This window comes from Mustela putorius, unplaced genomic scaffold (assembly GCF_011764305.1).
Source record: "Mustela putorius furo isolate JIRA1106 unplaced genomic scaffold, ASM1176430v1.1 tig00003909_pilon_pilon_pilon, whole genome shotgun sequence".
NCBI classification, from domain to species: domain Eukaryota; kingdom Metazoa; phylum Chordata; class Mammalia; order Carnivora; family Mustelidae; genus Mustela; species Mustela putorius.
This window is the reverse complement of record NW_025422057.1, coordinates 6987684-7006582: the sequence shown is the minus strand read 5'-3', so window position 1 is coordinate 7006582 and position 18899 is coordinate 6987684. Positions and strand designations below refer to the sequence as shown.

Below are 18899 nucleotides of genomic sequence, written 5' to 3'. Positions count from 1 at the left end.
CTGCCTACTTGTGATCTCTGTCAAATAAATAAAATCTTAAAAAAAAAAATAAAGTAAAAGAAGAACTACACAAAATACATCACCCGAGAACATATTCTGTTTGAGATGTGGGCTCTGGGAAGTACTTCCAGGGTTGTAATTTATCCTCTGTCTTAATTTACTATTTACAGAAAAGGTCATCTCCATGCTACAGAGAAGGCAACCCTGAGAGAGGTAGGAGATCGCAGAAGAGAGGGGAAAGCAAAGTCTCCATGGCTTAGACTTAAAAAAAATTTTTTTTGAGGTGGAGCTGGCATAGAACTGCACGGCTCCATCATGTTTGCGCACATCGTAATGTTGCGTATGTAACATACATATTACAGACAGACACACACGTAGAAATGGATATACGCCCCGAAGGTAGGGTTTACGTAAAAAATAGACATCGCAAAAAATACATCGGTAAACCCCTAAACATCGATCTTTCCCGATGTCTTGCAGAGTGTGTATCAGAGCGAGGAGGTAAACCTCGAGGAGGTTTGTATTAGAGCGAGAATCTGTCACTGAGTAACCCGGTAGACCTGAGACCCGGGGGTGGGCTGGGAAGTGGGGCGAATCGGCCGCACGGACAGAGCAATGGGAGCCGGCCAGCCGAGCGACCGCCCCGGGCGCGCCGGCGGCGGCCCCCCCTGCTCCGCGCACGTCGTGCCGCCCCTTCGCCTCTCCGCGCGGCCCGCACGGCACCGAGGGCCCGCAGCCCGACCGGCCGCAGCCTCACAATCGGGGCCGGGCGCCGGCATGACGTCACCACTCCGCAGCCCGCCTCCTGCGCCCGGAAAGAGGCGGCCGCCCATTGGCTGCGCTGCTGGCGACCTCCGGGCCAATGACAGGGCGGCGAGCGGCGGGGTCCCGCCTTGACGTTGTGCTGCTTGCCGTGGGGTTTATTTGGCTCCGGGGCCCCTCGCCGACGCCATTAGGAGCCGCAGCGCCTGAGGCCGATCCCCCCACCACTCTCCCCGCTCTTCCCCCGAAGCGGCCCCCGCCTCCGCGCCTGCTCTCTGCCCCTCTGCTCCCTCTCCCCCCCAACCCCGCCCGGTAGTCCGGAGCTGCGCGCGGGCCCGCGGAGACCATGTCCTGACTGAGGGGAGAGGGCGGAGGCGGCAGCAGCGGGACGGGTGGCGGCACGGAGGGAGGCGGAGAGGGGCCGGGCTCGGCTCGTCGCCGCGGGCTGCTCGGGGAGTCGCCGCCGCCGCCGCCGCCGCCGCCTCCGGGCGCTGAGCCTCGGACGGGGAGAAGGAGCAGGAGCTGGAGGAGCCGCCGCCGCCAGGTAACCGGGCCACAGTAGGGCGCCCCACTGCAGGCCCTCGCGGCCCCCTCTGCGGCCTGCTCGGCCCCTCGCTCCCTGGCGGCGCCCAGGCCGCCGGCTCTCCGGGGCCGCCCGCCCGCGCCCCCTGGGGCGGCGTCGCGGGCGAGGGGAGGCAACGCGAGGCGAGGGGGCCGGGTGGGCCGCGGCCGCGCTCCCATCGTGGGCTTTCTCGGTGCGGCGACGGGCCCGGGGCTGTGGGAGGGTGGGTCCGCCGAGCTTGTTTACCGAGCATCGCTGAGCCGCGGCTGGACGCGCTGCCCGCCCTGCCACCTCTCTTCCGCCGCATTCCCCCTCCCGCCCCCCAACTTCTTTTCCTGCCCCCCGCGGGCGGGTGAGTGGGGCTTCGCTCCTGCTCTGCAATAGGCCGTAATACTTGCTTCCATCTCCACAAGTTGGTGCTGGTCTCCAAACTTGGATTGCGGCCCTTTGGCCGCTTCCTCTCCGCCTCCCGAGGTGGCCTCCGGCTGGTGCCATTTCTAAGAAAATAGAGGCGGTGGGCGACGAGGGTGGGCTGGGGAGGAGGAGCTGGGACTGGGGGAAGAACTGGCTGCCCCTCGCTCGTCGTAATGATCGTTCAGTGCAAGTATCTTTCTTTTCAACGCTGGGGTTTGGTTTGGGTTATTTCACAGACAAAAGGACTGTAGTGAATACTTGTGTTAGGCACCAGGGACGGGCAGTGTGGGTTCACCGGGGAAGTTTGAACCGGCCCATTATCTTTGAGGTGCACCGGTGTTTTGAAACTCTCTGGCTGAGAATTTTGAGTTCGCGTCGATCGAGTCGTCTTTTCCATGAACTCCGTAGACTGTCAGGTTAAGCGCCATTCTCTCTGCTCAGCATTTTGGTCTGTTTGCCCACAGTTTGGTTGTCAATAAATGTAACATTCAAGAATATTGTTTTAGGAATACAGTTGAGAAACCCTGAAGTCTTGAAAACCTTCTGTAATGAGTAGTTCTCTCTGTGGTCTCTTTTTTAGTTGACTTTATCACTTGTGCGACCTCAAGGGTACCCGTGTTTTGATCAAACATGGATGACTCAGTGTACAAATCTTATGCCAGGGGAAACCATAAAGAATTTTGATCTTGGTTTGTGCCAAGGGCCTTGGGAAAGTCACATAAATTGTGTGAAAAATAAAGCCGAATCTTCGTCTCCTGGTGGTTATTAATTAAATGAGGTAATTCTGAAGAAATTTAGAACCTTGCTCCCTCCTGATTTTTGGATCTTAAGAAATGCGTTCACTTATACTAAAATTTCTTGACACTGGTTTTATTGGGCTATTAGGGAAACTAAAAGGACGGTACTGACACATTTTAATCTTTGGGGAGGATAGTTGAATGTCATGAGGGATTTTTATTTCTGTTGATGTTTCAACACCTACTAATGCTTCAGAGCTTTGAGACACTCCTATTTACTCTTGAAATGTGCTTGGGTTAATAGGATGAACTCATTTTTGGTGGTGTATTTTCAACCTAGGGCCTTAATCCCCCTCTGTGCGGGGATTAAGGTTTATGGCACACCACATTTAAGGGCTGAGGGTAACACAGTTCTGGAACTCAGGATCCGGTTGTACAATATTCGGGGTAAATTGCCTCCTATGTGTAATTGTTCAGTGAAGGCTCTTCAATGTGCTTTACACTTCTATTGCTTTTATAATAACTGGAAACTTTAAATGGGAGTTGGAGAAGTGGAGTGCTTAGGTTTTTATTTAACTTGCGAAAGTTTTATTATTTGAGTATTGCTGCTGTCTCCCTTCTTCCCAGTAATAAACTGTTAGGCCTGGGTTTTGAACACATTTTCTCCCAGTGATATGCAGTCTCATTTGGAATATTTGTGCTTGCTTATGCTTTGGGTAAATAATATCTTAACATTTTAACACTCTCATCCCCTCACATCACAACATTAAAAACTTCCGTAATGCTCATTACATGCGAAGTAAGTTGTAAGCTTCTTGATGTGGTGTTCAAGTTTCTTTGTAATCTGGACCTGATCCACTTCAGTCTTAACTCCTGTTTCTTCCCTTCATGGATCCTTAGGTCTAGCCAAACTAACTTGTTTTTTGCTGCTGTGGAGTCCCTCCTCTTGGCTTTTCTTTGTGGCTTTTTTTTTTTTCTTTCCTGTTTGAAACCGTCTTCCCCTGTATTCATGGATACTCCCTTTACTTTGGGCCCAGTTGAGTCCTGTCTCTTGAGAAGCCTTTCTGATCACAACCTCGAGGGATCTATTCACTTCTTTTTCTGTGTGGGACTCTTTTTTTTCTTAGCATATGCTAGGCTGGATTTCAATATATCTTTTTTTTTTTTTTTTAAAGATTTTATTTATTTGAGAGAGAGAAGGCCAGAGGGAAAGCATGGGGGGCGAGAGGGAGGAGAAGCAGGCTGTCCACTGAACAGGTGAACAGGGAACCCAAGCCGAAGGCAGTCACTTAACCAGCTGAGCCACCCAAGTGCCCCTCTTTTTATGTTTTTATTATGCTCCCCAATTAGACCTCTGAGAAATGGGTGTGAATTCTTTTTCTGTGCGAACAGTATATTCAGCACTGAAATACGGATACATGGTTTGACAAAATATTTTTTGTTATAGATGTGTTCTAGGATATGCTGTTTGTAGTCTTCTGAGTAGTAGGGTTTCTGGAATTTTGATGATTTGTGAAATAAAATACTTGAAGTTATGTCTCTCTCTTAAAATTTTTTTTGGGGGGGTCAGTATGTTTATTTCTATTACTAGTTTGGTTTTCTTCCTGGAGCCTGCGCTCAACAATTTGGTAGTCATGTATTATTCAAATTACAGTAAGTACTGCAGTTCTGTAGTTTCCTTCAGATTTGAGTCTCTCGCAGTTACTTGCTTTGCGGTTTGCGTTTCGCACCAGTGACACTAAGGGAGGTCGTCCCATATTTATATACAGGTAACATTTAGCATCATGAGAAGGAGAAAATAATCTGTAGTCTCAGTTTGCATCCTTAACCTCAGATGTTGGCAGCGTGTGTCATTGATCATGAGGCAGACGAGACACAGGAGAATGTGTGATTCACTGCTACCTGTCAACGCTGTTGGAAGAAAACACAAACAAGCCTGTCCGTAGTATTTTTGTACACCAAGGATAACCTGTAATTATATAGTACATGGGTGGGTGCTGGTGTATTTGGAAAATAGGTGTATATGTTTCTGTTGCGTTAGTGAGTAGGAGGCTTGGTATTTTATGGATACCTAGTCTCTTAGCAGTAAACAATCTTGATTTATCCATTGCATATATGTGGGAACTTGGCCTCTTTGTCCAGTTCATCAAAATATTTTTTCCTTGTAATTGATGGATTTTTTTTTTTAAGAAAGTAGTTTACATAAAGACGTTTTTTTAAGCGTCAGAACAACCATTTTAGCATAATCGAAGCTGAAATTAGTCTGTTTAGGACCTTTCCAGACATACTAAGAATTTTTACTTAGGCTATTTGCATTTGTAAAAGGCACTTCCCTGGAGTTGATACCAGTAATTTTACTAGTTGAGAAATCTGTATCAGTAAGCATTCTTTGCTTTCTGGGAGGGTGGTATTTTGGTTAAGATGAAATTTTTGACAAGAGACAAAAGTTTGAATTTTAAAAAGGATGTTGGTCACGTAAATTGAATATAAAGTTGATAATTTTTCAGCTGCCTAGTGAATTTAACTTTTCAGTAATGAAAAAATGAATTTCCTTTTTTTTATAGTTCCTGTATTAAGGGTAGGCTGTCTCACTCTCTCCTTAACCAGTACAACATAATTTTGGTTTTTCACCATTTGGTAAGTCAGAATTTTATGTGGCTTGAATTCACGCACATAAAAAAAATACTTGAATACATAAAGTTTGTGGGAATCAGTTGCATATTTTCCATTTTTTCCTTAATTTTAAAGTAACAGTTTGATTGAAGTTTATTTCATATGCCATGAAAGTCCTTTTTTTTTTTAAAAGATTTTATTTGTTTGAGACAGAGAGTATATGTATGAGTAGGGGGAGGGGCAAAGGGAGAGGGAGAAGCAGGCTCCCAGATGAGCAGGGAACCCCCCATGGGACTTGATCCAAGGACCCTGGGATCATGACTTGACCTGAAGGGAGACACTTAACCAGCTCAGCCACCCAGGTGCCCTGAAATTCACCCTTTTAAGGAAGTATATAATTCATTGGTTTTTAGTGTATTCACAAAGTTGTGTAACCATCACCACTATCCAGAACATTTTATCACCCCCAAAACTGTACCCATCATCCAGTCATTCCCTCTTTTGCCCCAGTGTCTGGGAACCACTAATCTTTCTGTCACTATGGTTTTGCCTGTTCTCTACATTTTGTATGAGTGGAATCATATAATAAATATGTGTCTGGCTTCATTCACTTAGCATAATGTTTTAGCTTTATTCATGTTGTGGCTAAAATGTATTGGTACTTTTTTATGGCTGAATAATTAATATTGTATGGACACACCACATTTTGTTTATGCTTATCCATTCATTGATTGATGACATTCAGGTTGTTTCTACTTTTTGGCTATTTTGAAGTAGGCCGCTCTGAATAACTGTGTACAAGTGTCTGGGTGGATCTAAGTTTTCAATTCTCTTGGGTAGATACCTGGGAATAGAATTGCTGGGTCACATGGTTAACTCTGTTAAGTGGCAGCAATTCACTTTGATTGGAATTCTGAAGGGAGGACATCATTTCTGTGGTTTTTAACAAACATACTTCTAAATCCTTTGCTTTTTTTGGTCAGGGTGGGTAATATGTTATTATAAATTTTTATTATAAAAACTCATTTTTTGGTGTTTTGTAAGACTAAAGTTTGTTTTCACATGGGAACTGCAGTAATTTGCAGAACTAATTTTTGCCTAATTTTTTTTTGAAGTGCTACCCAAAAAATGCTATTAGTCAGTAAATACTAGTAGAATATTTCATTGTTTTTTATTGCCTAAATGATGAGTAAGTGACTTGCAGAGTTGACATTGTTTATAGAGACATAAAGGTAAATTTTTCATAGGCAGTCATTGGAAGGAAATCATAATTCACAAAACTAAGTAGTATGAAGTGGTAAAGAAGTGACTAAGTTAGCACAGGTTGGGTTTGGGTCAGGAAGGGCTTTACAGAGATGGAAACATTTAAGCTGGTCCTTGCAGAAGTGGTAGGTTTCTGAAACCGTGGTGCGTGGGAAGGGGCAAGCATCCTGTGCAGAAGCAAACCTGTGTGTGAGGGCATGGAGATTGAGAATTACATGCCTTGCTTAAGGACCAGCAGAGGCTTCAGGATAGCTAAGCATGTGGATGAGGTTGGAAAGATACTCCTGTCTAGTCCTTGTCTCACTTTCCCCGGAGCTTGTACTGTGGGTCTGGTGGAGTGACCGCCCAAAGAAAGGTGGAGTGACCCTCTTCCGTATGGCTCATCCTCACAGATAGGAAGAGAGAATTCTGTCTCCCCACTTCGTCTGTCTCCCTTTGTGTGTATGGTGGGATATGTGGGGGATATTTATTAAGTTGAAAATCTGAAGGCATTATTTTTATAGAAATTCATCTAGCAGATTAATTTTTGGGCACCTACTGTGTGTTCTGAAATTTAGGATTTTAAAAAAGTAGATTATATAGAACTGTTACTGAATTAAAACATTTAGTAATGACCTACTCACCTTAAAAAAGCAGCCATACTGGATGTTGGGATACCCAGGTGAACAAGACTTGTATTTACATTCCTCTATGGAGAGGCAATCTAGGAGCAGACAAGGAAAACCAACCAACTAGTGATAAGTGCCCTGCAGATAATGCAAGCCGGGTCACGTGGTGGATGTGACTGAGTGGTCCGGGAAAATCTTTGAGTGGAGGTGGTGTTAAAACCTAGATCTCAGTGACCACAGCTGACCACATGCAAGTCTGGGGATAGAGCATTCTAGGCAGAAGAGATTTCAGATACAAAACTCTTAACATGCGATCAAGCTTGCTGGTAAAAGGGAACAGAACTCCAATTTTATGTAGAGATTTTCAAGAAAGGCTGGTAAATTTTAATTTTATTCAGAGTGGATCAGAAGCCATTAGAGGCTTTAAATCCTTGTGTTGTGATCTTGTTTACATTTTCTAAAGAATCCCTGTGGTTTCTGTGTATGGGTGGTGGATAGGGTAGGAAGCAGTAAGAATAGTGGGGAGGCTTTGCAGTAATCCACAGGAGAGTTGATGGCTGGGACTAGGGCTGTGGTAGGGGATTCTGGAGGAAAATCAAAATTTTGGGATTTATTTTGGAGGTAGTATCAGTGCCTTGTGGTAGCTAGAGACAGTGACTATAGTCAGCCTGTCATGTCACCTAATATTCATGTTTTATTCTAGGGAAATGTTTTTGTAATCCTGGAAGGTTGTGATAGACTAATGAGAAAAAACCGGAGTCAGAATTTGGGGTTTACTTCCTAAAGCTTTGTGACCCTGGGCAAGTCATTTTTACTTTTCCTAGTGCCCTGGATTCCTTGTCATTAAAATGAATATACTTGTAGCTCAGGGAGATTCTAGGTATCTTAGGGGTGAATACCTGACGGTTTTTAGGATTAAGGGAAGTAATGTAAGTGTTTTGTGGCCTAAAGGTCCATACATAATTTAAGGTGGTGTTATTTCAAGATGGCAGTTGTTGGTAATATTAATTATGGGATATGGATCTTGAGGTTATTGGTTTTAGTACCTACTTAAAGTCAGGTATGGCATTATCATAATGTATTTCAATGGACCCTTGGGTCTTATTCATTTGGCCAATATCTGAGATTCAATAAGAAGTGGAGAGGGACTTGAATTTGCGTCTAAGAAGTGCAGTACATTTTCCTGTATATGGGAGAAATGAGTACAAATATCAAGAGATGGAACTGATCTTCCCATAGTAGATTAAAGTAGATTTCACCTTAACACTTTGGTGGAAGGCACTGGAAATTACTAAAGGAAAATGTAGGATTTTTTTTTTTTAAGATTTTTATTTATTTATTCGACAGAGATCACAAGTAGAGAAGCAGGCAGAGAGAGGGGGAAGCAGACTCCCCACTGTGCGGAGAGAGCCTGACCCAGGGCTCAGTCCCAGGACCCTGAGATCATGACCAGAGCTGAAGGCAGAGGCTTAACCCACTGAGTCACCCACGTGCCCCTGTAGGATATTCTTGAAGTGCGTGTGTATTTGTGTTTCAGTGACCGAGTAGATGCTTGAAGACCTGTCAGGTTGCATGCTCTACCAGCTGAGCCAGCCAGGTGCCCCAAGATTCTACAAATCTTACTTAAACTTGGCACTTACTCCGTTAATGATCTTTATAAAGGCAAAAGAAAATTTCAGACTATGTGTTGGAGTCTGCCATTAAAAAAAAAAAAGATTTTATTTGTTAGAGCACACAAGCAAGGGGAGCTGCCAGCAGAGGGAGAAGCAGGTTCCCTGGAGCCTGACCTGGGACTCTATCCCAGGACTCTGGCCTCGGGATCTGAGGTGAAGGCAGACACTTGACCGACTGAGCCACCCAGGTGCGTGCAAATAGTGATTTTCGAATTCAGTTACCCTTTTTGCATTTATTAGTTGGATTTTTATTGCAAGGAGGAGCTTTCTCATTTACTTGTTTGTGTGTTTATCAATGTCTATGTAAACTTACAAATTTTTATTTTAGTCAGTGTTTTAAAATCTTTATTGTTGGGGCGCCTGGATGGCTCAGTTTGTCAAGTGCATGACCCTTGGTTTCAGCTCAGGTGGTGATGCCAAGGTTCTGGGATCAAGCCCCGAATCTGGTTGACGGTGCTCAGTGTGGAGTGTGCTTGAGATTCTTTCCCCTCTCCCTGTCCCTCAACCTCTGCTTCTCCTCCCCTGCTTGTTCTCTCTTTATGTCCTCTAAAAAAATTAGTAAAATCTAAAAAAATAAAAAAAACTTTGTTGTTACTGTTTATGGTGATGCTCAAGTTGATCCAAATTTGGTCAGTAGGAGCTCTTTGTAGTAATTTCTGTCTTTTTTTTAAAATTTTTTAGGTGTGACTTTATTTCAGATTTGGTTTTATGTTTTAGAGCAGCTTTAGGTTCAACCCAAAAGTTACTGTGGTCTTTTTAAAACTCTCTATCATTCTTTGAGAGCTGATTTTTTTTTTTTTTTTTTTTTTTTTTTTTTTTTTTTTTTTTTTGGGGAAGAGTTTCCAGTGTATTAGTGACAAAAAAATTAAGGAGCAGATTTTAAAAAATAGACTTTATTTTTAGAGCAGTTTAGGTTAATAGTAAAATTGAGCAGAAAGTATAAGGAGTTCTTTTATATCCCTTGCCCCAACACAGGCATAGCCTCCCCCAATATTAATCAGCAAAGTGGTTCATTTGTTTACAATTGATGAATCTGCCATGACAAATCATTATCAGCAGATTCCATCATTTAAAGTTCACTTTTCATATCGCCATACTGTATGTGTCAAAACCCATAGGATGTACAAGTATATACCATTATAGTGTCCTACAGCATATTTTCACAATCCTAAAAATCCTCTCTGCTCTGGCAACCACTGATCTTTTCACTGACTCGTTAGTTTTGGTTTTTCTAGAATATCATGTAATTGGAATCTCACAGTATATAGCCATTTCATATTGGCTTCTTCCACTTAGTAATAGGCATTTAAGGGTTCTCTGTGTCTTTTTATGGCTTGATCCCTCACTTGTTTTTAGTACTGAATAGTATTTCTTTCTTTCTTTTTTTAAATATTTATTTATTTGTTAGAGCACAAGCGAGGAGAGCAGCAGGCAGAGGGAGAGTTGGCTGAGCGGGGAGCCCGATGTGGGACTCCATCCCTGAACTCTTGGATCCTGACCTGAGCTAAAGGCTGATGTTTAACTGGCTGAGCCACCTAGGCGTCCCTGAGTAGTATTTCATTTTACCACAGTTTATCCATTCACTTTAGATCATGTGTCACACCTACTGAAGGTGCTTGCAAGTTTTGGCATTTACGAATAACATCCGTATGCAGACTTCTGTGGACGTAAGTTTTCAACGACTTTGGGTAGATAACCAAGGTGCACAGTTCTTGGGTTGTATGAAGAAACTGTCACTCTTTGTAAGTGGCTGTACCATTTTGCATTCCTGTCAGTAATGAATGAGAGGTCTTGTTACTTTATGTCCTTGCTAGCATTTTGTGTTGTCAGTGTTCTGGATTTTGGCCATTCTATAATAGGTGTGTAGTGGTATCTAATTGTTGTTTTAATTTGCATTTTCCTATTGACATAGGATGTTGAGCATTTTTTCATGTGCTTATTGGCCATCTGTAGGTCTTCCTTGGTGAGGTTTGTCTGTTTAGGTCTTTTGCCCATGTTTTAATTGGATTGTTTGTTACTGTTGAGTTTCAAGAGTTCTTTGTATATTTTGAATAAAAATCCTGTAGCAGATAGGGCTTTTGCAAATATTTTATCCTATTTTTGGCTTTATCTTTTCATTCCCTTGACTGTATTTTGCAGAGTGGAAGTTTTAAATTGTAACAAATACTTCAGGAAGTATTTCTTTCATGGTATTTTATCTAAAAAATCATTGCCATAGCTAAGGTTATCTAGATATCCTTTTATTTTATCTTCTAGGAATTTTATGGTTCTTCATTTTACATTTAGGTCTGTTACTCATTTTGAGTGAATTTTTGTGAAGGATGTGATGTCTGTGCGTAAATTCTTTGCGTGTGGATGTCTCGTTGTTCCAGTGCCTTTTTTTTTCTTTTCTTTGGAAAAAGACATCTTTTCTCCATTGTATTGCCTTTACTCCTTTGTCGATGATCAGGTGACTATATTTGTGGGTCTGTTTCTGGGCTCTGTTCTATCTCATTCGCTTATTTGTCTGTTCTTTTGCCAATAACACACTGTCTTGATTACTGTAGCTTTATAGTAAGTTTTGAAGCTAGGGGGATCAGTTCTCAGACTTTTTCTTTCTTCACTACTTGTTGGTTATTCTGGAAATTATATAAACTTAGAATTGCTTTGTTGATACCCACAGAATTTTGATTGGGATTGCATTGAATTTCTTGATCATGTTGGGAAGAAGAGAGATTTTGACTGTTTGAGTCTGCCATTCCATGAACATGGAATAATAATCCACTTACTTAGTTCCTGTTTGATTATTTTTCATCAGAGTTTTATAGTTTTTCTCATATAGGTCTTGTATGTGTTTTGTTAGAGTTATACCCAAGTATTTAAATTTTGGGGGTGGTAATGTAAATGGTGATAATGTTTTTAATCTCAAATTCCATTTGTTCATTGTGTTATTATAGGAAAGCAGTTGATTTTGTATATTAACCTTTTATCCTACTCCCTTGTTATAATCACTTTATTAGCTCTAGGTGCCATTTTGTTGATTTTGGGGGGTTGTCTACATAGACGTTCCTATCTGTCAATAAAGACAGTTTTTCTTTGCAATTTGTGTACTTTTAATTTTCTCCTACAGCATTAGCTAGAATTTCTAATTTGTTGTTAAAAAGAATGGTGAGAGGAAACATTTTTCTCTTATTACTGATCTTAATAGGAAAGTTTCTGGTTTTTCACCATTATATATGATGTTAGCTGTGGGTTTTTTATATATGCTCTTTACCATGTTGAGGAAGTTCCCCTGTATTTCTAATTTGCTGAGAGTTTACCCCCTGCTTCATGGATTTGGCCATTCTAATGGGCTTGTTGGATTTTGTTAAATGCCTTTTCTGCATGTATTTGTGTGATCTTGTGTGTGTTTTTTTTTTTTCTTCTTTTTTAGTATGTTGATATGAAGGATTACATTAATTGATTTTTTTGAACAATTGAACTAGCCTTGGATATCTGGGATAAACCCCACTTGCTTGTGATGTATAATTCTTTTTATACATTGTTGGAATTGAGGTTTGTTTTGTTGAGGATTTTTGTGTCTCTGTTCATGAGAGACATTGAAAAGGCCTTTTTTTAAAAATCACTTTTTAACTTCGTTTTCTGAAGGGTGACATTCACCTGTGCAAGTTTACATTGAAATAGATTTTGGTTCATATTTTGAGAGATTTTTTCTATTTTATGAACTGTACCTGCAAGTTATTAGAAAGAAGCTGTATTTGTAAGTTTTACAAATGTTTTAAACATTGCTTCTCAAACACAAATATTTATTATTAGACTCAACAGTCATAAAATTCTGTAAAATTACCACAGAAGTTTGAAAATGCTTACTCTCATTTTCTCTATAGACCAGTAAACAGTTTGTAGACTGTCACAGGCCCCTGGCAAACATTTGAGTAGCAGTCTGAATATTATGCAGTGTACTACTTCTTTCCTTGCTCTCTTTTTTTTTTTTTTTTTTTTTTTAAGATTTTATTTACTTATTTTAGAGAGAAAGCATGAGCATGGGGGCGGGGAGGGGCAGAGGGAGAGAGAGAATCTTAAACAGGCTACCTGCTGAGCACAGAGACTGACTTGAGGCTCCTTCCCAGGACCATGAGATCACAGCTGGAGCTGAAACCAAGAGTCCCTTCCTTAACTGATTGCAACACCCAGATGCCCCTCCTGCTCTTTTTCTAATAGTCTGAGCCTTAATTCTCAGTCTTGAACAGCATTTGTTACTTTTGTAATAGATTTGAAAATGATGAAAAATAATGAAAAATAAAACTTTTCATTATGAACAGCTTCAAACATGCATACACACATACATAGAGAGAGGCTAGGAAAATGAATTCTCATACTCTTGTCACCCAGGTACTAATACATGGCTGATCTTGTTTCATTTATGTTCCTCTTGCTTCCTCCCAGGGGAGTATTTTAAAGCAAATTCCAGACATTTTACAGCAATGTAAATATTTTCAGTAAGAGTAAAGGACTTTTTTTTTTTTAAGAAAGGAAGGTGGGTGAGAGGCTGGCAGAGCGACTGAGAACCTTAAACAGGCTCCATGCTCCCTGCTGAGCTGGATGTAGGGCTTGATCTCATAAACCTGAGATCTTGACCTGATCCAAATTCAACTCACTGAGCCACTAGGCACCCTGAAAAGGACTTAAAAAAAAAAAAAAAAAGATTTTATTTATTTGTTTATTAGAGAGAGAGAGAAAGCAATGGAAGGGGGAGGGTCAGAGGGAAAAAGCAGAGTGGGAAGTCTGATGTGGGACTCCATCTTGAGACCTAAGCTGAAGGCAGACGGTTAACCGACTTAGCCACCCAAGTGCCCTGAAAAGGTCTTTTTAAAGAGCATAGGTACCGCACTGTTAATCACACCTTAAAATTTCAATAATTTCTTAATATCATATCAGTGTTGAGGTTAATTTTTAACATGTATTTAAGTTTTAATGCACACCCTCCCCACACACAGGAGTTTGCTGATTGCATCTCCGTGGAATCAGTTCTGTCTATCCCCTATAATCCTGCAAACTGGTAATTAGATCTGGAAGCTTGATCTTACTCAGGTTTGATAACTATTATTATTTGGCACAAGTAATTCATAGATGGTATGGTATATGACTGTTTAATAGCTTTATTTTAAAAATAAGTTTTTAATGCTGCTTACATCTATTAAGTGATTGTTACCTTGATATTAGTATGTATTTTAAAAATTGGGCTTGCTGGGGTGCCTGGGTGGCTCAGTGGGTTAAAGCCTCTGCTTTCGGCTCGGGTCATGATCCCAGGGTCCTGGGATCGAGCCCCACATACGGCTCTTTGCTCAGTGGGGAGCCTGCTTCCTCCTCTCACTCTCTGCCGGCCTCTCTGCCTACTTGTGATCTCTGTCTGTCAAATAAATAAATAAAATCTTTAAAAAAAAATAAATTGGGCTTGCTACCAGAACTTGTAACAAATGGAGCAGGGAAAAGTTAGGAAAATGTTTCATTATTTCTGGAAATAGAGTATTTATTTGCAAAACAAATTCAATGAACAAGATTTTAAAGTGAATCTTTACATTGAAGAATATTGAGATGCTTTGATAGTTACAGTTTAGTATATGGGATGGAGATTCTCGAGATTATCTTAATTCATTTTTTTTTTTTAACAGATGTGAGAGTTGAGGCTCTAAGAGAAAATTGATTTACTTGCTATGTTGCAGTCTTTCCTTTAAAACAGACTATGTATAGGTGCTGTTCACAATATACTGTGGTTTCTTTAGTAATTTGGATTAGTTTATTAGTTTAAGGGAAATCAGGTTGGTTTTTTGTTTTTTGTTTTTTAAGATTTATTTATTTGAGGGAGAGAGAATCTCAAGCTTATCTCATGATCTGACCTGAAATCTGACGCTTAACTCATTATGCCACCCAGATGCCTACAGGCTGGCTTTAGTAATATTTTCTGTCTCAGGGATTGCCTCCAAAATAAAAACAAAACAAAACAAAAAAACCCTTAAGGTATTTTATAGTTGAGAACCATAGTGACTATTTCCAAGTTGTTTTTTTTCCTCACTCAGTGTTAGATGCTAAATTTAGTATATTTTGTTTTATAAATAACTTTTTTACTTTTTTTCTTTTTAAGAGAGAGGGGCAGACGGAGAGGGAGAGAGTCTTTCCCAAGTGGGGCTCAATCTCAGAACCCTGAGATCATGACCTGGGCCAAAATCAAGAGTTGGACATTTAACTGACTGAGCTACCCAGGTGCCCCTTATAAATAATTTTTTAAGGTCTTGTTGCTCAACTTTTTAAAGATTTTGTAATAGTTCTCAATCTAGATATGCCATGGGAATATTCTGTATAATTTTTAAATTTATTTAAAGATTTTATTATTTAACAGAGCACAAGCAGGGGGAGCCGCAGAGGGAGAGGGGGAGCCACAGAGGAAGAGGGGGAGGCACAGAGGGAGAGGGGGAGGCAGGCTCCCCGCTGAGCAGGGAGCCTGACAGGGGCTTGATCCCAGAATCCTGGGCTCATGACCTGAGCTGAAGGCAGACGCTTAACCAACTGAGCCACCCAGGCATCCCTTGAGATCTGATTCTTGATTACTTTTTACAAAATTTCACATAGATTTAGCACTTTCAGAAGGTATTTAGTGATTGCAAAAGTTTTTATGACCTTTACAGGACCCAAAGGACTTGTATCCTTTATATCGCAGGACTTGAATAGTTAACCCGCTCATGAGTGCCTGGGCTCTGATACACCTAGTTGTTGGTGGTGGAAATTGTCTGCTGAGGTCTTGCCGCAGGAGTGGATCCCAGCCCCTAAAATTTCTTTGTGCCTGAAATTTTTCCCGTCTCTTTTCAGTACACTCAGTATGGTCTGTTCTGTGGACTTTACTAAACACAGGGCTGGTCCGCATTTCATGCCACTTGATGCCCTCCATGCCACAGTTTGTTTTTTAAAAATTATTTATTAGAATGTATACATGTGTGCTGAGCAAGCATGGGTGGGGAGGATATTGAGGGGCAGAGGGAGAGGGAGAGAAACTTAAGCAGCCTTCATGCTGCTTGTGGAGCTTAGTCCGATGTGGGACTTGATCCCACGACCCTGAGATCATGACCTGAGCCAAAACCAAGAGTCTGCCCCTTAATGGACTGTACTACCCAGGCATCCCTGACCCACAGTTTTTGAAAGCTTGGCTACCTGATTGAAAACTGAGGGAGGGAATAATACAGGGAAGACAACACACACAAATCAGTATTCTGGAAACTAGTACCAGTAGGGAATACAGTCAGTGCCAGATGCTAGTGGAAGTGTGGTGGTTTGGTATACTTGAAGTGATTTGGAAAACACTCCTAAGAGAGAGGAGACTTGAACTGAGCTTTGAAGAAGGGGTGGGATTTGCCACAGGTTGGGCACGTGTGTCTGTTATGCTTGGGTTTGTAAAGGTAGTGCCTTCATGTACCACTGGGGCGGGTTGGGGGTAGTAATTGCATGAGGCTAGGGTATGTGTGAAGTGTTGGGGAGTGAGTCTGTGAGGTGGGTTGTGTGTGTGACTATGGGAAGGAGTTGGGAGTTCTTACTGCTGTGGAATTGCTTAGGAAAGAGTGCTTTGCTATTAGGATTTTTCTGGTAACAGTAAGCTGTGGATTACAGGAAGGGTGGATTTAGAAAGGGAAGATACTTAGAAGGTTATTACAGTAGTTCTGACCTGAACTGAGAAGGGTTGATGGCAGTGGGAAATGGGAAGAAAGGAACTGATTGGACAGAAACCACTAGAGAGACCCTGGTCGGGGGAAGGGCAGAATTCAAGAGGATTCTGCCATTCTGTGCTGGGTGCAGAGGTCCTCATGGTGTCCTTAATGGATATAGGAGAAATCAGGGTTAAGGGTTTGCTGTGAGAGGAAGAGAAGAGGTTTAAGTAGGATGTGATAAATTATTGGAGCCCTGAAATGAGGTCAGCTTTATGGAGAAAGGGTTCACTGTATCATCAGTCTTCAGGATCTTGCTCAAGGCCAGTTGTTTTTTTCTGTTGACTGTTGTGAGGAAGGACAGTGATGTAGAAAGATGCGGAAGAGAAAAGAGGGGAATGACGGTGTGGGAGTTTTGGTTTAAAGAGTTAAATAGTACTTTTTATATGTCAGTATTACAGTTCAGAATTATCATGTGATATTGTAACAGAACCTGAAAATTCAGCATGCTTGGAATAACCTAGTTTTAACTTGCATCTCTGTTCTGCTAAGATGCTTTCTGAGCATTTATAAATTTCCATAGATTTATGTTAATTAGTATTTATATCAACAATTTATATTAATGAGTTAGTGTTTATATACTGAGTAGAGACTTATATTTAATAAGGCTAATATAGGGGCGCCTGGGTGGCTCAGTGGGTTAAGCCGCTGCCTTCGGCTCAGGTCATGATCTCAGGGTCCTGGGATTGAGTCCCGTGTCGGGCTCTCTGCTCAGCAGGGAGCCTGCTTCCCTTCCTTTCTCTCTCTGCCTGCCTCGCTGCCTACTTGTGATCTCTCTCTCTGTCAAATAAATAAATAAATCTTAAAAAAAAAAATAATAAGGCTAATACAAAACCTTAAAGACTGCTATTAGTCCTTCATTTGGATGACTTACCATTTGAAACTAACTGGCAAGGGGGCTTCTCTGTTTCTTTTCTTATTTTTTTTAAAGATTTATTTATTTGATAGAGCATACATAGCAGGAGGAGGGGGACAGGGAGAAGCAGACTCCCCATTGAGCAGGGTAGGCTGACCTGGGGCTTGATCCCAGGACACTGAGATCATGACCTGATCTGTAGGCACATGCTTAAGCAATTGAGCCACCCTGGCAACCTGTTTCTTTCTTAAGGAGTTTATACATGATGAGGATTATTTCACTTCTCCCGTTTTTTTCCATAGGGTTTTAGTAGGTGCTTGGGAGAATTTGTAGGGTAGCTATGATTTTTGAGGAATTTCCTTTAATAGGGATCTGGTTCTTCAACAGTGTTTGGTAATGCTTCACTAATATGAGCTAATTAATTCATTATTAAGCATGACAATATAAAAAATGTTTAATTGATAGCTTCTCTTTTCCCCTGATCATTAGTCTGTATACTCATAATACTTGGGCTTTTATTATTATTTCAGCTGGGAAGTATATACTCAAAAGCAATTGTCAGTTTAAGACTGATTGATATAGTTGGAGACATTATTCAGTCTGTCTGCAGGTAGAGCTTGATGCACGAATGGATTCATGGATTCTTTGATCCATAGGATGAGAATTGTTGGTGTGGCATTCGAACCAAGGAATATTTGTTTGAAGAGTAGAAGTTGTGTGGGTCCAGATTGTGCAGATTTTGTTTTTGCTTTTTATTGCACCAATTAATGCAAGTATAATTCATTGGATATAATTTGGATAGAATTAGACTTGCAAATTAAATTTACTTGGATATATGACTATGTTAACATGAAAGATATTTTGTAACAGTTTTATTTTGCTGTACAGTATTAATTCTCAGAGCTGGTTGCTATTAAAAATAATTTTATGTTTTTTGGGGGATTTTTGACATCTGGAAGAAAAGAAGTACTTAGTGTTAATTTGTTGTTAGTAATGCAAAATCATATAGTTGAGCCAAAGTCATCTTTACTCTTTGATTCCACTTACTGATTACAGCAGATGTAAATGGCTCTCTCAGATAATCCTCTCCAGTGAGTTTTAGTTTTCAGTTACTAAAAAACGGTATTTCTCCAAAGCCTCAATTTCCCATAGAGTTGACACTGTATACATCATTATTTAATATAATTCACTTGCCTTAAAACTTTGGAGCATGGTTTTGGTATTGCTTAGTTACCTGGATTTTTGAAGAGGGAGGCTACTTACCAGGCATATATGACAGTGACTCTATTTTTTATGACAGTTTTTTGTTTTTTTTGGTCAGATGTGGACATTTAAACACGCTGTGCTGGCACATTAGTTCCATGAAGGTGAGCTAAGATCATGTAAATTTACAAGCTGTTCAGTTGAGCCTATAAACATATCAAACTAAGACTTAGTGAAGCAGGCATGAAATTCTGAATGTGAATATTTTGAATGAAATACTGAAATTACGTATAGTAGCCCTGTATATATATTCATTATGTCATTTGTTCTTGTCATGATAAGTTTCTACTTGACCATGTTTTTTTTTTCCAGTAGCACAAGCAACTTATTTATAGTTCATTCCTGAGAAACTAAAGGAAGAAACTGCCTAGTGAATATGAAATATGAACTGTATGATTATAGTTTCTTGCTCTTTCGC

At 40.9% G+C, this 18899-nt stretch overlaps 1 protein-coding gene across 1 annotated transcript in view; it reads left to right on the top strand.

Annotated features, from left to right (window-relative positions):
- The first annotated feature begins 882 nt into the window (after window positions 1-882).
- The window catches only part of ZRANB1 (zinc finger RANBP2-type containing 1), a 58046-nt gene continuing 40029 nt past the window's right edge, over window positions 883-18899 (top strand). Inside the window, exon 1 of the mRNA XM_045069018.1 lies at window positions 883-1306. The gene's annotated coding sequence lies outside the window, so the exon portion shown is untranslated. The remainder of the gene's footprint in view (window positions 1307-18899) is intronic.